Source organism: Canis lupus, chromosome X (genome assembly GCF_003254725.2).
Source record: "Canis lupus dingo isolate Sandy chromosome X, ASM325472v2, whole genome shotgun sequence".
NCBI classification, from domain to species: domain Eukaryota; kingdom Metazoa; phylum Chordata; class Mammalia; order Carnivora; family Canidae; genus Canis; species Canis lupus.
Window position 1 is genome coordinate 5,879,817 of NC_064281.1, and position 17,919 is coordinate 5,897,735.

At 41.0% G+C, this 17,919-nt stretch overlaps 1 protein-coding gene and 1 pseudogene across 21 annotated transcripts in view; one reads left to right on the forward strand and one right to left on the reverse strand.

Moving 5' to 3' along the window:
- LOC112652600 (uncharacterized) overlaps positions 1–17,919 on the reverse strand; it is a 430,970-nt gene that overhangs the window by 294,689 nt on the left and 118,362 nt on the right. For 10 of the 21 annotated variants that reach the window (XR_007409448.1, XR_007409445.1, XR_007409444.1 and 7 more), the window contains exons 8-9: positions 15,590–15,671; positions 12,224–13,424 (exon numbers count right to left, since the gene is read on the reverse strand). The exons of 9 other annotated variants lie outside the window; for them this stretch is intronic. The gene's annotated coding sequence lies outside the window, so the exon portion shown is untranslated. Of the gene's footprint in view, positions 1–6,904; positions 7,753–12,223; positions 13,425–15,589; positions 15,672–17,919 lie in introns of those variants that run through there. 2 more of the 21 variants (XR_007409453.1, XR_007409455.1) reach the window with 2 other exon arrangements.
- Positions 643–1,512, forward strand: LOC112652582 (transcription initiation factor TFIID subunit 9-like; annotated as a pseudogene).

A 17,919-nucleotide genomic window follows, 5' to 3' on the forward strand; every position in this document is an offset into this window, starting at 1 on the left:
GCCTGTGAGATCCAGTCCCACATCAAGCTCCTCGCTCCTCCCTCTGCCCCTCCCCATCCCCATTCCCTCTCTTTCTCTTACCAAAATAAGTAATTAAAACAACAACAACAACAATTTGAAGGCAGCCCCACTGGCTCAGCGGTTTAGCACTGCTTTCAGCCCAGGGTGCGATCCTGGAGATCCAGGATCGAGTCCCGCGTCCAGCTCCCTGCATGGAGCCTGCTTCTCCCTCTGCCTGTGTCTCTGCCTCTCTGTGTGTGTGTCTCTCATGAATAAATAAATAAAATCTTTAAAAAAATAAAACAAAATAAAATAAAAAACAATTTGGCAGCTTCTTATAAAGTTAAACATATACATACCATATAACTCAAAGACCTGTATACAAATGTTTATAGCCATTTTATTCATAATCACCAACACACTAGAGAAACAACTCAAATATCTTTCAACTACTGTACATCCACCTAATGGAATACTATGTAGCCCTAAAGTGAACAAAGTATTGATACATGCAACAACAGGGATGGGTCTCACAGGTATAATGTTAAGTGAAGGCAGGCAATCTTAAAAGGCTACATAATGCAGTTTTGCTTCCAAACATCCTGCTCACCAGTACACCAGGGGTTGGAAAAAGCACAGTAGGCAAAGAACTTGCATCAAGATCAGGACTGAAATGCATTAATGTGGGTAATTTAGCTCAAGAAGTCTGATCAACAGATATCATGGAGTCTGGCAAGATGGCTTCTCCCAAGAGCATGCTAAAAGATGCACAGATGATGGCACAAATCCTGAAGGATATGGGGATTACAGAAAATGAGCCAAGGTTTATAAATCAGATGTTCGAGTTTGCCTTCCGATATGTGACCACAATCCTAGATGATGCAAAAATTTATTCAAGCCATGCTAAGAAGGCTACTGTTGATGCAGATGATGTGCGGTTGGTCATTCAGTGTCGTGCTGATCAGTCTTTTACCTCTCCTCCCCCAAGAGATTTTTTTATTAGATATTGTAAGGCAAAGAAATCAAACTCCTTTGCCATTAATCAAGCCATATTCAGGCCCAAGGTTGCCGCCTGATAGATACTGCTTGACGGCTCCAAACTATAGACATAAGTCTTTACAAAAAAAGGCATCCACTTCTGTGGGAAGAGTAACAGTTCCACTGTTAAGTGCTGGTTCGGTTACTAGCAGACCAAGTACTCCCACTCTTGGTATACCAACCCTACACACCATGTCAGTGTCAACTATAGTAGGGACTCCAATGTCCCTCACAGGGCAGAGGTTTACAGTACAGATGCCCACATCACAGTCCCCAACTGTAAAAGCATCAATTCCTGCAGCATTCACAGTTCAGAATGTTCTGATTAATCCATCATTAATTGGGTCTAAAAACATTCTTATTACCACTAACATGGGGTCATCACAAAATACTTCCAATGAATCATCAAATGCATTGAAAAGAAAACAAGATGATGATGATGACGACGACGACGGTGACTATGATGATTTGTAATCTAGCCTTGATGTTTATAATATGTATACTTGGCCTTAAATCCATTGTACTGAGATTAAACATGTATGCTGGGTATTTTCAAGTTGTGTTGTAGAAAACTTAAATGGTATTTAGTGAGTAAATATAGTTATCCTTTCCTATTAAGATGTTGGGTTTTCTTTAATAGGATTAGTAATTTCATTATTCATTAGCCTCTAAGTATAAAAAATAAAATTGTTGTTCATCAAAAAAAAAAGGCTACATAATGCATAATTCCATTCCTATGTCTTTTTTGGAGAAGGGAAAATTGGAGGAATGGAGAAGAGATCAGTAGTTGTCAGGAATTCTGGCAGGGGGAGATGCTGATGAAAAGGGGAACCTGGAGGAAATCTGGGGTGCACTGAGATTGCTGTCTCATGATTGTAGTGGTAGCTGCCCAACACTATGCATTTATCAAATCCACAGAATTGTATATACTACAAAGAGCGGATTTTACTGTGCGTAAATTTACACGTAAATTTTTTTTTAATGGAGTCCTGAGTCACCTGCTCTCTGTGGCTCTTTCCATCTCTAAAAATATAAAGATTCTTTCATTTTCAGAGGTTAACAATTCACTCCCAAAGACTGGCAGGGATTTGTATTATATGTGACCCAAAAAAATTCTTATCATTTTTCTTTTGAAAAAAATAAAACCGAAGTAACTGTGAAATTTATAGAACAATGACAATGTAGAGAAAAGTCCTGAAAAGGATGTCAAAATAATGGTTCAGAATTTCATCTCATCTGGAAGTGCTACACAAATAGAAAAGTAGAGCCAGTCCCAAGTTTCACTGTCTAAAGTTTGCTACCATACTGCTAAATTCCTTTTTATGTAAAGATGGAATCACTTGTTGGATAAAGTCTGGATCTCCCTCTACACATCCTTCTGCCTCCATCAAAACATTTTTTTGTGACACTGGATTGTCTAGAGAGACATCACTCTTTGAGTCATTTCTTGTTTAGTTCTGCTTTTTTGTCCTATCAACTTCACGCAAAACACTCCTCATACAGTGTTTCATACCTTTTTAGGGTTATGTATCCCTTTGAGAATCTGATTTAACCTCCAACTATATTTGCAAGGACTTTAAAAAACCAAAACCATAAACACCCCTACACACAATCCTGGTTATAATGTTGGGCTCAAGGGTTCTGAGTCCTGTGAATTCCAGGATTCCAGGCATGTAGAGCACAGGCTCCTGTGGGGAATCCTGGCTTCAAATCCTGGATCAACTGTATAATTTAGGAAGGCAAATTCCCAAGAGGCTCATTAGGCTGTGGCCATGGGGTGGAAGAACAAGGACCAGCCTTTAACTCCTCTGAGTTAGACATCTCTCCATCACTCAGAGAGCTCTGGAAATCTTAGCCCATGGTACAAATGTAAGGTATCATTTTCAAGTCATTTCACTGTGTCCCTGCTACTCACGGCGATAAGCCAAACCTTTTTATTGCTGAGATATAAAAAAAAATGCTAAGGGAAAAATAGAAAGGCATTTATTTATATTATTGTAAGCTTTTAAAAATGATTTCCCCTGAATAGGCTATTTTCTTCTTTTCTGTCTGGCTATTACCATGTTTATCTTTGGGTTGTAAAATATATGTTTGCCATTTGTCTGAAGAACCGTGCAACCCTCTCCAATCCATCACACAGCCCTACTCCTACCAACCCTCACAACTCGTCAGGAAAACAATTGCCTGATTAAACAATCACATCTCAGGAAGTGCAGGGAGCTCTCAGCCAAAGTGCACCCCCACCACTACCACCATCAAAACGCAGTAAGCATCATCAGACACCCGGGGCAAAGATCAAGATGAAATAGGAGTTTTCAAAGGAAAAATCACCCACTTCACAACCAGCAGCTTTTGTTAATGCTATTTTCCAAGCAATTATGTGAACTAATTTCTGGAAGATGATTGGATTCTTTCAGCCTGATGATTCAGTGAAATGAAAACCAGAGAGAGACACAGAGAGAAAAAGGGAATCATTGGGTGATTGTTCTCCAGACCACAACTCAACCTACATAATCTATGGGCTCCCCTGAAGCAGTTATTGTGGGTAAAGTGCCCACTGATCATTTATTTTAAAATATCCATGGTCAGATTAGCAAACTGCAATCCATAGCTTCTGCAAGTCCTGTGACCTAGATTTCAATATAAGAAGTGGAACTGAATTGAATCCTATCTCTGCTACAGTGAAAACATCCACATCCTTGACACACTGTTACTTGAGATCTAAGTCATCAAAACTCAGTTTGCTCATATATAAAACAGGAAAAAATAGGAATTGTGTTATATGGTTTTTATAACATACACACATATACATACACATACATACATATTCAAACTCATACACGTGCACCCACACATATATGTGTGTATACATAGAAATATACCAATATAAACTTTTTTTTAGATTTTATTTATTTGAGAGACAGAGTGAGCATGCACACATGAGCAGAGGCGGAGGAGCGGAGGGAGAGGGAGAAGCAGGCTCCCTGCTGAGTAGGGAGCCTGATGTAGGACTCGATCCCAGGACTCCAAGATCATGACCTGAGCCAAAAGCAGATGCTCAACTGACTGAGCCACCCAGGCACCCCCAATATAAACCTTTAAAACTCTTAAATCATTCCTTAGCTATAATATGATTCCCTGGGCTTATAGGGCTTGATCTAATCACTGTCCCTGGTTGCAGTGTTTGTGGTATTTTAGTTTTGTCATTTAGCTTTTAAGACCCTCACAACTGCCAAACACCTTCCAGGTATTTTGTCCAACCTAAATTACGTCCAACTCTTAGTCCTCTGAAAGGCTGGTACAGCAGTTCTTGTTGCATGGCTGGTTCTCTACTGCCCTAGAGCTCAGAAGTTTGGTGACTGGACCAAGTCCACACACACTCCAGTGTTGCTGAGCTGCCACTCAAACTTCAAGCAAAGCCCATATTCTTTCTGTCTGCTACACTTCCTCATCATCAGGAGCACCAGACAAGAAGTTCCCCGTGGATTCACCCAAGGAAAAGGCTTAAACACTAAGACATCGAAGAACAGAATACCCCTCAGACTATTTTGTTCCAAAATACTCTGCCTCACCCGGGCAGTGGAGAGGAATTGAAATGCCAGCAACCAGGGTCAAGCACTTCAGCTTACTACTCACCCAAGACTGTACCACACTCAAACCAACATGGGCATGAACATCCCAAAGCCTATCCAGCGACCTTGGCCAGGTAAGAAACCCCAGCACTGAGACCCAGAACACAGCCTTGGGTGTTACTTATTAGTGCCAAAGCCCAAAATTCCATGCTGCCAATTCTCTGTACTGACCATCCACTTCCTCTTTGAATCCCTCCAATCTAACATCACCAAACTCCACCTCAAAAGAATTGTCTTGATATTTACTTTGTTCACAACGAACCACTCAGTTTCTGTCATTAACTGACTTTCTCGCTCTTGTCTCAGCTTGTAAGATGCTGTTATATGCTTGTCTAGCTTTCTCTTTCTCAGGTCTCTAACTTATAGGACAGTGGTTTCTAAAATTAGTCCTTGCCCTTCTGATCTCCTTATTTTCCCCTTCACATTTACTCCATGAAGAAATCGTCCTTCCTCACAGCCACCCAAATTTCCTCTTTGGTCTCCCAAATTTCTGCTTCAATACTTTCATATGCCCACATATCCAAACTATCTCATCACCTCAAACTCAACATTTCAAAGCCAAACCTTCCACAATCCTCCCAAAATGTTTTCTTTCTTAATACCCCCATTTGTTAACAAGGACAAACTCCTTTCAGCTTCACAATTTTTCATTTTCCCTGTCTTTTGCCACTCATATTTAATCAGCTGTATGGTTTTTTTAAGATTTTATTTATTTATTCATGAGAGACACAGAGAGAGAGGCAGATACATAGGCAGAGGGAGAAGTAGGCTCCCCGCAGGGAGCCTGATGTGGGACTTGATCCCAGAACCCCATGATCATGACCTGAGCCAAAGGCAGACTCTCAACCACTGAGCTACCCAGGTGCCCCTAATCAGCTATATGTTGAATCAATCACGTTTTTGACATGTTTTCTCCCTCATTCTCACTCTCCCTTCCTTCTGGAACTCTAAATAAATTTATGATATAACCAACCATTTTAATGTATCTTCCTTTTCTTTCCTTCCATATGTTTTCCATATATTTATTTTTAAATATTATTTAAATTCAATTAATTAACATATAATGTATTACTGGTTTCAGGTCAGTGATTCATCAGTCTTATATAATAATACCCAGTGCTCATTGTATCACGTGTCTCCTTAATGTTCATGAAGCTCAGACTATATGGAAAATATGTTTTCCATATATTTAAACTCTGACCTGCCCTGAGTGATTTTTGTTTTTTTTTTTTTTTAAGATTTTATTTATTTATTCATGAGAGATATGGGCGGGGGGGCGGGGCAGAGACACAGGCAGAGAAAGAAACAGGCTCCATGCAGGGAGCCCGACGTGGGACTCAATCCCGGGTCTCCAGGATCACGCCCTGGGCCGAAGGCAGCTCTAAACCACTGAGCCACCGGGCTGCCCCCTGAGTGATTTTTGAAAGTTCTTGCACTCTCTCTCTTCAGCTTTACCTAATCTACTCTACTCTACTTTTGACGTTTTTACTTTCGGTTGTTTTTGTCTTTAGAATATATATTTCATTACCTTTCATATCTTCAAAGCCAATTATGTCCATTGTCCCTCATCACTGATTCCTTTTTCTATTTATTAAATTCACTACGTTTATAGTCTGATTATTCCAATACTGAAGACTTCCTGGGTCTGACTGCTAGTAGTGACTTTTGCTGATTCTCACTCATGGCAGCTTATTACAAGTAGCACTCTACCCAGCTGCGTCTTTAAACCAAAACTGTGTCCAGATATTGCTAACTACTGAGAAGTAACACTGCTTCTTGTTGAGAGCTACAGAGTTAGACAAATGCATACATATTCTGAAAATCCTCTGGAAGTGCCTATATTCTGACAAGCCCTCCTTGATAACCTTGACCCACATTTGTTTCTCCCTCACTAGGTAACTAATTTATATCATATTCAAATCTGAGAGGTCAAACTGTGCAAAGTGAAAATTATTGTCCTATTATTTCATATTTAAGAAATCTACTTCAGAATCATTTTATTTTTCATCTCACCTAGTTTAAGTATAGGCAGGAGCTCCCAAATATTTCTCTGATGTGACCAAAGGGAAAATTTTAATTCAATGCTTTTAAAAATTTTGGTCAAATCATCAGTGTGTGTCCATTGACTGAGATAACTCAGCAAATGGAGGTAGAAATATGAAAAAAATCAAATTAGTTCTTTGCTTTCAATAAATTTATTAAGTATTTATATAAGAGTCAACTTCAAACACCTAATTTTTAATAATTCAATTGATAATCCTAAAAGTACACATTAATAATACTACATTTGAGCTACTTAAAAAACTCCATATGTCATTTGGTTGGCTTTTAAACCTGAATCAAATTTTAAATAGCCTTCAAAAGTGTTAGGAATACTTTTCTCTTTTCTTGCATAGAAGACAAACTGGCTAATGAAAATCGTTGGCTTTAGGTCACTCAGCAGGAATTAATCAAGAGATATTTGAATAAAAGTCATTAAGTGGCTTATCACACAAGACATGATTAAGACATAATGATTATCAGTAAGCATAAATGTGAGTAACTGGCCTAAAAATGTCAGTGGTATTCAGTTAAATTCTAGGAACAACCCTCAGAAACATTTCCCATCTGTATCTATATTTATACTGGCAATATAAATTTGACTTTGGAAAATCCAAAAACTATGCTGATATTTAAATAGAAAATTATGCTTATTTATGTGTTTTCATTTAAGTTAAATCAGACTTTTCAAAGCATATCTGATCACATTTCTCTTTCAACTTTTGTTACATGGAAAATGATTCCATAGCACTAGGAATGTTGTGTTAGTTATAAACATTTCCAATAATTTCCATTTTTTCAGAAAGTTATGTCCTCAGCACTGAGTTCTCAAATGTTAGCAGGTGTTTGAGGCATCTGAGTTGGAGGAGCTTACATTTTTGTACACATCCATTATGGCTTAATTCCTTATTCACATGATGACCAAACTCCTGACGATCAGTTCCACATATTCATGTTTGGTGCCACAGACAAAACTAATATGTTTGGCTGCTTTTTTTCTCTGACCTGATGTCACACTCATACAGCCAGGAAAAGGATGGCACTGAGGGAAAGGGAAGAAAAATGAAGATTGTCTCTCTTGAAACAGGTCATGATTGTATTAGTACCAAAGGACAGGAGACATCCAAAATTACACAAACTCTACCACCAGCTAAAGAATTTCAGCTAGAATTTCCTTATTTGCATCCTGTGGCTAATTTAGTCATAGACCTTACTCTTATCCTGCGTCACTATCATGCTCTGATAAATTGACTACACAGGGTTGCGACCTCTCTAGATCTGAGCCTCTGTCTCTCTGTGACTGTATTTGAACTGAATTCCTGAATATCATCAGACAGGCCAGTGTATTGATTAGATCAATCAATGTTGATTAGATCTATCCAAGCTGTCCTTCCCAACATTGAGATTTATAAGCATCTCTAGACCTGTCCATGTCCTGATTCCCATGGATTGCCATCTCAGGGAAAGCCAGTGCAAGAGAAGCAACACTGAAGTCAATATTCTGTGAGCCCATTCATGTTTGTCTTGTTTCACTCATAATAACAGCAGTAGAGTAAGATTCGGGAATCCCTTAGCTTGGTAGAGGTGTCTGCTTTTTTGTCCCCTCATTTCCACTTCCTACGCCTTGTCAGGCCTGATGTGGGTTCACAATCATTCTTCTCCCGCCAAATCTGTAGGGAATTTCACAAATTCTGCTTTAGGAGCTCAAGAAAAGGCAAGTCAGTTGTATTGCTTGTCTATCTTAAAACTATGTTTTCATTTCTAGAACTTGGATTCTTCTGTGTTCGTTGGTTAGACCAAATCATAAATCCCAATGTCCTAGAGCTCATCCCTTTGGTCTCAGACATTATCTTAAATACCAGACTCTATTCTAGTTCTAATATTTGTCTTCCATTTTCTCAAGGGGCTGCTGTCCAGTCTGATCCAGGCAAGTATTGGGGAACCCACAATCTGTCCCTAATCCCATCCCACCCCGACTGTGTTTCCTGCCAGCCAAGACTTCTCTCTCTCCCTATGTTTAGGATACCTGGATTCATATCCTGACTCTACCACTTGCTAGGTTATCTGGCGATCTACTTAACTTCTTGAATGCAGACTCCTCATATGTGGAATATTGATAATCATTCTGACAACATGGTTTTATTTCTAAAACCATATATAAAATAACATAGTTGAAATGCATAGTTCAGGACCTAGCACATAACTGGAGTTGAATAAATACTATTTTCATATTCCTGGCTAAATATACCTACATTAATATGAAAGCACTTTCTAAAGGGCCAATGTATACTCCTAATCAAGGTTTCTCAAACTTTAGTGTGTGAAAAGACTGATTATGAAGCTTCTTAAATTGTAGGTTCCTGCCTGTATTAGGAGTTTCATTTGGTGATTCTACATGGAACCCAGGGATCTGCACTCTAGACCACTAGCCCCAGCTCCTTTCATTGTGTGTGGCCATAGTGGGGGATCAGGAGGTCACAGACGGGCCATTTCCTGCCTCACCAAGGAGTAAGAGGGCCTAAAAAGTCAGTGATGATCACAGACACTGGCAGTGGCTTTTACATGTTCACCCTTTCTGCACTTCCTCAAATCAACACCCTCCTCCCCATCTAACCTCTTCCCTTCCGCTGTGCTGTGCTTATGCTCTAATCACTGAACATCTGGAACTGGTTGGAATTTCCCATTTCCTGCTGCACTACTCACATTTCTGAGACCCCACTGCTTGCCCCACCCCAGGGCAGGGTCCTGCCTTATGGGCAACTCCTGGTCCCTCCATAACCCCTCACCTCACAGAAGCAGGTTCCTATGCCCATGAGCCTCATGCACATTTGGGCCACATTAATTGAATCCTTGGTGATGTGACCATATGTGCCTTCATGAGTACAAATTAGAGAAAACAGCTCAGGCGTATGTTTCCAGTATTTTATACAACTTCCAGGACAAATAAATGGAGCACTTGCCTGTCTGCCCTATGCCACAGAAGTTAATCTGTTTTACTTATGTGGGTTTTGTTTATATCAACCTCTTTTCTCTCATTGGGTTTGAATGGTTATTTCAACCTATTATTGAGCTCTTTACCCACTCCTATGATGCCCTGTCCCTCTGTCAGATGCCACCTCTGGCACTCATCGTCCAACATCATCCTGTTCAGTCAGCCAATCTACATTCTCATCACAGTTCCAGTACTTATTTTTGTGAACTTGAAGAAATTCTTTACCTGCTCAGAAAGTGTGTGTTCTGATATATAAATAGAAATACTGTATCACTGACTTGTCATAAGAATTAAATAGAGATGTAAAGTAGTCACCGGTGCTTAGAATATAGTAAGTGCTTAATGAAAGTCCTTTCCTTCTTCCTCTCCACTGGGTAAGAACCGTACCACACACTGCTTTTATTTCCCACTTTTTAGAAGTCCCGTCCTCTTAGATTATAAGGAAAGACATTTTTTCCAATCAAGAAGAGGGCCAGAGTGCCTTGAAAAAGTAACTCAATATGTCTGAGCTCTTCTGTTCATCTGCACACTGGCAGGGAGAATACCAGCCTCGCAGGGACTGTTGGGAAAATCCAGCATGATTAACCTCTTGCAAAGGGTCTAGTCAAGTATCAGGTCAAGTAAGTGCTCAATAAATGTTAACTGCATCTCTGAGCACCTGAGATCAGAGCTCTGACTCTATCATTCCTGCCATGATGTCCCATGCTTCACAGTTACTCCCCTTCCCAAACAAGAAAATTAAGTTTCCCTTCTTTCAGTGCAGCAGCTGAAGGAGTATTAGAAGAAAAGCAATCTGGTCAAACAGAGGTGTGGCATGGTATCAGTCAAGTTCTTTTAACCTCCGGGGTATGGGATCCCTGGGTGGCGCAGCGGTTTGGTGCCTGCCTTTGGCCCAGGGCGCGATCCTGGAGACCCGAGATCGAATCCCACATCGGGCTCCCGGTGCATGGAGCCTGCTTCTCCCTCTGCCTGTGTCTCTGCCTCTCTCTCTCTCTCTCTCTCTGTGACTATCATAAATAAATAAAAATTAAAAAAAAAAAAAATTTTAACCTCCGGGGTGTAAGTACTGTAAGAGAGCAACTTGTTTGCCCAAAGAAAGCCACCACTGGAGATACTGCCAGGCATGCAAGGGAGGATTGTCCGGGTAGTTCCCTCCAGGGTTCTCCTTCCTCTTGTCCCTCTTCCCGTTAGATTGTGTGCTCCAGGTACATAATTCTGCTCTGGTCTGGGCAAGCCCTCTCCCAACCCAACACCAAACTTTGTTCTAGTTTCCTTGGTTCTGATAAACAAAGCTGCTCTCAATTTCTGCTTTCCTGGGCAGCTGCTCGATAAACAAAACAAAACAAACAAACAAACAAACAAAAATGGGTAAGGTCAATTCTTGCCTGAAGGTCAACAGAAAGCAGGGTGGGGTGTTACTTCTCAGTAAGGCTGAAGTTTGAAAACACAATACCCAGCTCTCCCACTAATACTCTTCTGACTCACCAAATACTTTTTACAGTTTACAAGCAAACACTCGTGTTGAACCACATGGTATGTGGTTCACGCAAACATGAGTGCCTGCTCGACTGTATAAAGAAAAGAACACATGGGTGAACAGCTGATAAATATTTGTAGTTTGTTTATGTGCAGCAAAAGTAAGCTTTTAGAGCAGGTAGATGGGAAACAGCACAACTGGACCTTTCTGCAGTTTGACTCCAACTGATTTTAACTTGAAAGAGAACACTAGACTTCCTCTAAGATTTCACATATATATGGATAGACAAATGATGGACAGACTGGGAATATCCAGAGAGACAATAACAGAGAGATAGACTGAGATAGACTGAGACAGAGAGACAGACAGATTTGCAGACCTTGGTGCAAAGCACTTTGTTCTTCCTAATATTATTTACCTTACCTGAAATGCCCTCCCTCTTGACTCCCATGTGCTCACAGCCTAGTTATCATTCAAATCCTGGAGTGAGAACCAGTGGAGATGAAGACTGTGCCAATTTTGAAATAAGATTAAGTTTCAGCACTTCTTTATAAATTTCATAATTTCACTAATTAAATTCCTGCCTTTCTCTATGCTCTATGTTAAAAGAGATGCCACCACTGCAAGCTATCTGTGATCTGGCCCACTGCACCACAGCCTCTCTTCCATGCTAACCCCTCCTCAAGACTATCCTTCCCACCAGGGGCAGTGATCACTTTGCTACCACATCTGCCACCCTCAGCTGCACAGCGGTGAAGCCCATAAAGGCATCACTGGGTAGTCAGGAGGGTGGGGAAAAGAACACAGTTCTGAAGTCATGGCATCCTCATTTTGGACACTGACTCTTTTACTTACAACCTGAGTGGCCTGAGACATACTAATTAAGCTCTGAGTCTCAGGTTCCTCAGATGTAAAATGTGGACAAAAATAATAACCCCTACCTTTGTGGGAATGTTTTGAGACTTGAATACGATCATTTATCTGAACACAGTACTTAAAAGTATCCAAAACTGTGAAGGGGTTTTTGCAAGCAAATAGGTATACCTGCCACAGGTTCAAGGGTGCTGGCATAAGATACGAAGCTCCTGGGTCAGAGACGAAGGATTCTGTTCCTCACCAGCAACTGCAGCAGCTGGAGTGACAGTGACTGAGCCCATTCCCCATGCCTGAACTTCCACCAGATGATGCAAAGGCCTGAGGATACCTGTTTTCACAGAGAGCTGCATCACAGGAGGAGAAACCAGAGCTTAGGGAACCTGAATGTTTTATAGTGGGCAGAATCCTTCCTGATCTTTACCCTGGAGGGAAACATTATGTTTTTAACAGTGGAGAGTAAGCTAACCTGCTTTCTGACCCAGAAGAAGAGGCTATTTCTGTCTTCTAAGACAGAATCATCCTTGAAAAGACAGTCTAGAATACAGGAACACCGTAAGCCTCACTCGCAGGACATGCAGAAATACAATTGACCCCTCCAGAGTTGTTTCCCAAGGATGTGTACCTTGATAAATCACCACTCACTTCCCTTTTCTTTGCTCCTGCTACTTCTTCTGCCTGCGATTTTCCTCTTCTCTCTGAGAGAGACTCAAAGACTTTGCTTCATTCAAAGCACCAGTTAAATAACCCCTTCCTTGAAGAGCTTTTTACAAACACTGCAGCATTATAAATTCCTTCTCAGAATCCCTCCTTCCATCTGTGGTCTGTCTCATAAAAACAAGCCATTCTTTAATTTTCTAATTGCTCCAATAAAATTCAATACTCATCCCACATATTTTTACTTAACTCCAAGTTAAAAAATACACTGTAGGGGGTTGGGGTAGATGCTGTTAAAGACCCACCTAGAGCCCCCTGAGCCTACTGGGTATCTGTGAGCCTGACTGCTCACTTCCTAAGGGTTCTCCCCTAGTGCCTGGAGTGTGCACCCACAGGCCCAAAGTGCTAGAGAATTAAGTTCTGCCCCCGCCCAGCCCCCCACCAATGAGAGATGCGAGGTAGTGTATAAAGAGCCCAACTCCCTTGCTCTTCAGGTGGGTGCATGTGTTATACTGCCTTCCTGGAATTCCTACAGGGCATTAAGTTCCACTTACCCTCAGTGCAACCTGGCTTAATGACATACCATTTTGTGGATATCCTCCCCACTCTGTCTTGCTTCTTCATGCCCTTCCAGTGCCTTCTGAGAGGACCAGCTACCCAGTAATCTACATGCATTAAATCTTCATCTCAGGGTCCTTTTCCAAGGGAACACAAACTAAAAGTGCATGGACAAATGACTGTTCTGGAATCAGTGAAATTATTAAATAGTCATTGACATATAGTTTTCAGTCAAAACCATTGTCATATTTATTGTGAGGCATCAACTCCAATAACATCACAAATATTTAAAAATCATCCTTATGTTTCTAAAGAATAAAAAAATCATATTACAATTATGATATCAGTAGAATGAAGTTTGGAACCAAATCTGTATTTGGAATCTATATGTGAAAGTAGCAAAAATTATCACTAGTGAAGAAGATGCATTTGGCCCCAGAGTACATCTGAAATGCTTCCAAGTGTCTGGCAATGACTTAGAGATGCCCTTCCAGCAGCCCTCTATGGAATGTGATGTGACTGGAGACACTTCAAGAATAATCTTCAGGGCACTCAAGTGCTACAGGGAAGGCTGACATGGTCAACTGGCTCTTTCCCAGGGACTTCTCTTGCTTCCTGTATATCTTCACACACACCCTGGTCTTTTGATGACATCAAATTCAGACTGAGAAAATGTCCCCCATCCCCTACCACTATGGCATGAGGTGTTGACTTATTTTTCTGATGGTCAAAATGTATGAGTTGCTGGCTTCTTGTGGTTAACAGGATTGGGTTAAGTGGTACGTGACCGTCTGCCAGTAAGGTATGAGAGGAGTTACAGTCCTTTGTGCATTTAGGATAGAGCCACTCTACTAAGAGGATAAGAGCAGCCCCAGAATGAAAAATAGTATTAAATATTTGAAAGGCACAAGGACGAGGCAAGAAAAGTACCTACCATTACTCTGGGCACAGAGCTCTTTCCTTTCCTATCACACCTACATTGGCACCAGTTCAAAAGGCTGTTTCTACCACCTAATGCAACATGGAATCCATTCTTAGAATAGGGCATGGAATGTAACTCGTGAATCCTTCCCTCGCAGCTGCCCCGGGACCTGGCAGGAGCTCATGCCACTTGACCACATAATCTGTTGCAGAACAGCTGTGGGAGGGGACCCTGACAAAGAACCCAGTTATTTTACCCAGTTGACATATGTGGCATACTAAAGACACTCATGTTGTAATTAGCCCCAAAGGAGAAACTAAAGTAATAGGAAAGGGAGAGTCTTCCTTGCCAAGACCCTAGAGATCATGTAACCAGTGTCAGATTATCCAGAAAGACATGAAGAGCAACAGGAAAATAAACATGCACCTACCACACTCTTAGTATCACAGTAAGGAAGTTGAGTTTAAGAATAAGTCAAGTAAAGTGTGACTCCATGAATCAGAGTCCACAGTGTGTGGAACCAAAGTTCTTCCACTCTGGGTACCACCCCAGACCCAGATCCATTGTGAGCACACAAGAGGACCAGAGATAGTGAGGAGTGGAACCAAACAGGACATGTGACAGCCACAAAGAAGCCGCGCTGGGTGTTAGGCTTGTTGGAGAAAACCATCAGTGCGTTTAACAGAATGTGGGTGTACTCTGCAAATAGGTACTATTTTAAGGAATTTGAAAGGTAAAGGGTAATTAAGTCTCAGCGTGAGTCTCACATCTGAGCTCAACTAAGGGGGAAAATATATCCCACAATCTCAGAGCAGGGTTGTCTCAGAGTGGGTTACATGCCCCACCTGCAGAGAATGTTCCCTGGTGTCAGGACCATGCCCCACCAGTGTAACAGTCTCAGCCTGAGTTTGGAAGTCCTCAGTTCCAGCTTGAGCCTCTTAGGATGACCTTGCCCCAGTCCTTCCATCTCATAAATGTGAATGTGTGGAGGGGGTGATTGATAGAGGGAGCTGTGACCCAGGCAAAACTACCCAATCCTTCCTAGATGCCAGGAGGAAAGCTTTCACTTGGCTTCTCTCTGTCCACTGTGACATTTACAGCTTCCATCACAGTTTTAGGGCAGCCCAAATCACGCCTTTGGCCAAGCCTTTCACATTTTTCCCCTGTGCTCTGAAACTGTCAATGATGAGCTGCTCTTGGACTTGGTGGTGCATCTTTGTGGTCTCTATGGTGGCCTTTTCCCTAAAGCTTTTCACTTTTCTCTCTGCAGATACAGTTAGACTACAATTTCCACCTTCTCTTAGAGTCACATGTGGCTAAGACAAAAGAACCACCACCATACAAAAGAAGAGTCAGTGTGGATAGAAAAAAGAGGGTGGTTAATGATTGCTAGCATCTACCTGATTTCACAGGGCACTTTCAACTTCCACATCTCTTCTAAAGTGCATCCAGCTATATAGTCTCATGTTCCAACCAACAGTTCTGGAAGATAAGAAAAGGAAGAAGCTGGTATCCCATTTAGACAAAGAAAAGCAGAGGCAGTAAAATCACCAACAGACCCAGAATTATAAAACATTAGAGTCAAGGCAGCAGGCAGAAGTTAGCAATCCTCACAATTGATTTTTTTCTTATGTTCACTATGTTATATTCAGTTTCTGCTAAAAACTGCTCATTGTTGGTCAGCTTTATTAAATTAGTTATTAAATTGTAAACATGTGGGATGCTGCATTTTATTTTATTCTACCTATAATTACAGAAAATGATATAAAGGAAAATAAGGCTTACACTCCCAAAAATATGTACCGAAGAGCTTTTGGGTAACATTATTTTAATCATTTTAGGTAGAGCTTATGTTTACACGTAATCCTTTACAAAAGAGCTAACAGATGATGAGAGGTTAGAGTTCACTTTAAGCATACCTGTGATTCAGGTCCCAGCCCACAGTGTCATTTTATCTGCCAAAGCCACTCACTTTGTCATCAAAATAAACATATGATTGCATTTCCCCTCCCACTCAGCCACCTGTCATATATTCTCACACTAAAGAGCACCTCATTAGGCTATGTGCTGGGGAGGATGTGAAGAAAGCAGAGCCCTCCTGTACTGTTACTAATGGGAATGTAAAATGACGCAGCTGCTGTGGAAAACAGTCTGGCAGCTCCTCAAAAACTCAAAAGTGGAGTCACCATGCAACCCAATAGTTCCACTCCTAAATATGTCCCCAGGAGGAATGAAAACATGTTCCCTCAAGAGCCTGAACACAAATGTCCCCGGCTGCATTATTCATAACAGCCAAAAAGTAGAAACAACCAAGCAGCCATCAATTAATGAATGGATACACAAAATGTGATCTATGCACACAATGGAGTGCTATTTGTTCACAAACAGGAGTCAAGCACCAATGTGATACAACATGGATGCACCGTGAAAACATGATGCCAAGTGAAAGAAGCCAGACACAAAGGATCACATATTGTATGACTCCTTGTATATGAAATGTCCAGAATAGGCAAAGCAGAGACAGAAAATAGTTTAGTGGTTGCCAGGGGTCTGAAGGAATTGCAGACATGAAGGGGGATGGGTATAGAGTTCTTCTTAGGGATGATAAAATTGTTCTAAAACTAGATGATGGTGATGGTTGTACACCTCTATAAATAATGAATGTCAAATGCTTATAGTAATACATGGCACATGATTAGCATTATAAAGGTTATTAAAATAACATAACCACAATATGATAATATTTCAATAATTATTACTCAGAATTATTATTATTATTACAGTTACTACTATGAATAATAATCCCATAGCCTCCGCGAATGGGTTCCTTTAGTGTAGATCAACAAAGTAGAGCCCACAGGCCAAATATGACCAAGGGTGACCAAGGTTTATTCTCCCGATTCATGTGCACAGTTAGATTTTAAGAAAAACTAAGTTGTTTATAGGGAGTAAGATTTGCCTCACAACACTATTTGTGGCTCTTTGATAATAACCCACCTTATAACTTCTACTACTCTGAAAATGAAATCAGTGTAACACAGAGCTGCCCACACCCCACATGCCAACCTACCTGATCCCTTAGAAGCCCCAGGTCAGCACCTCCTTCCAAAACTGCTTTTAATCTGTCACCTATCTTCTACCACAGAACATTCCTAATCTACTAAAATAATATGGTCATTGACACCTGCATTTTTAAAGTGGACTGGGATTTTCTAATACCAATCACAACAAAAAGACAGTATTGGCAGCAAGGGAGGGCAGGACAGTAAGAAGGGAGAGTCAGAGAGAAAGAGAGAGAGAGACCAAACCAATGGAGAACGCACTCGCACAGGGCCCAATTTCTTTCACATATCCATTAATTCCCCTCACACATGGGGCTCCCACCACCTTCAAAGCAAGCTTTCCCCATGTTGGGTGGAAGAGACCAGCATTAAGACAACTGCATGTAAACTTTCCAAAAGAAAAGAAAAACAGACACAGAAGAACATAAGCCTTTTTTGCCTTTTCCAAGGAATCAAACAATGACTCAAGAACAGCGCATCAAAATCAAAGATGACAGCAGCTTCAAAGCGACCCCAGAAGATCAAAGACAGAGTTAGGGAAAAGACGACAGAATCTGAGACAGTGCAGAGAAGGGTCCTCGCACCCAGTAGGAAGCCATAATAACTATTATCTCCAATAAGTTAACTTGACCTTTTAAAACCAGCTCTAGCAGTCCCACAAGGAGCTT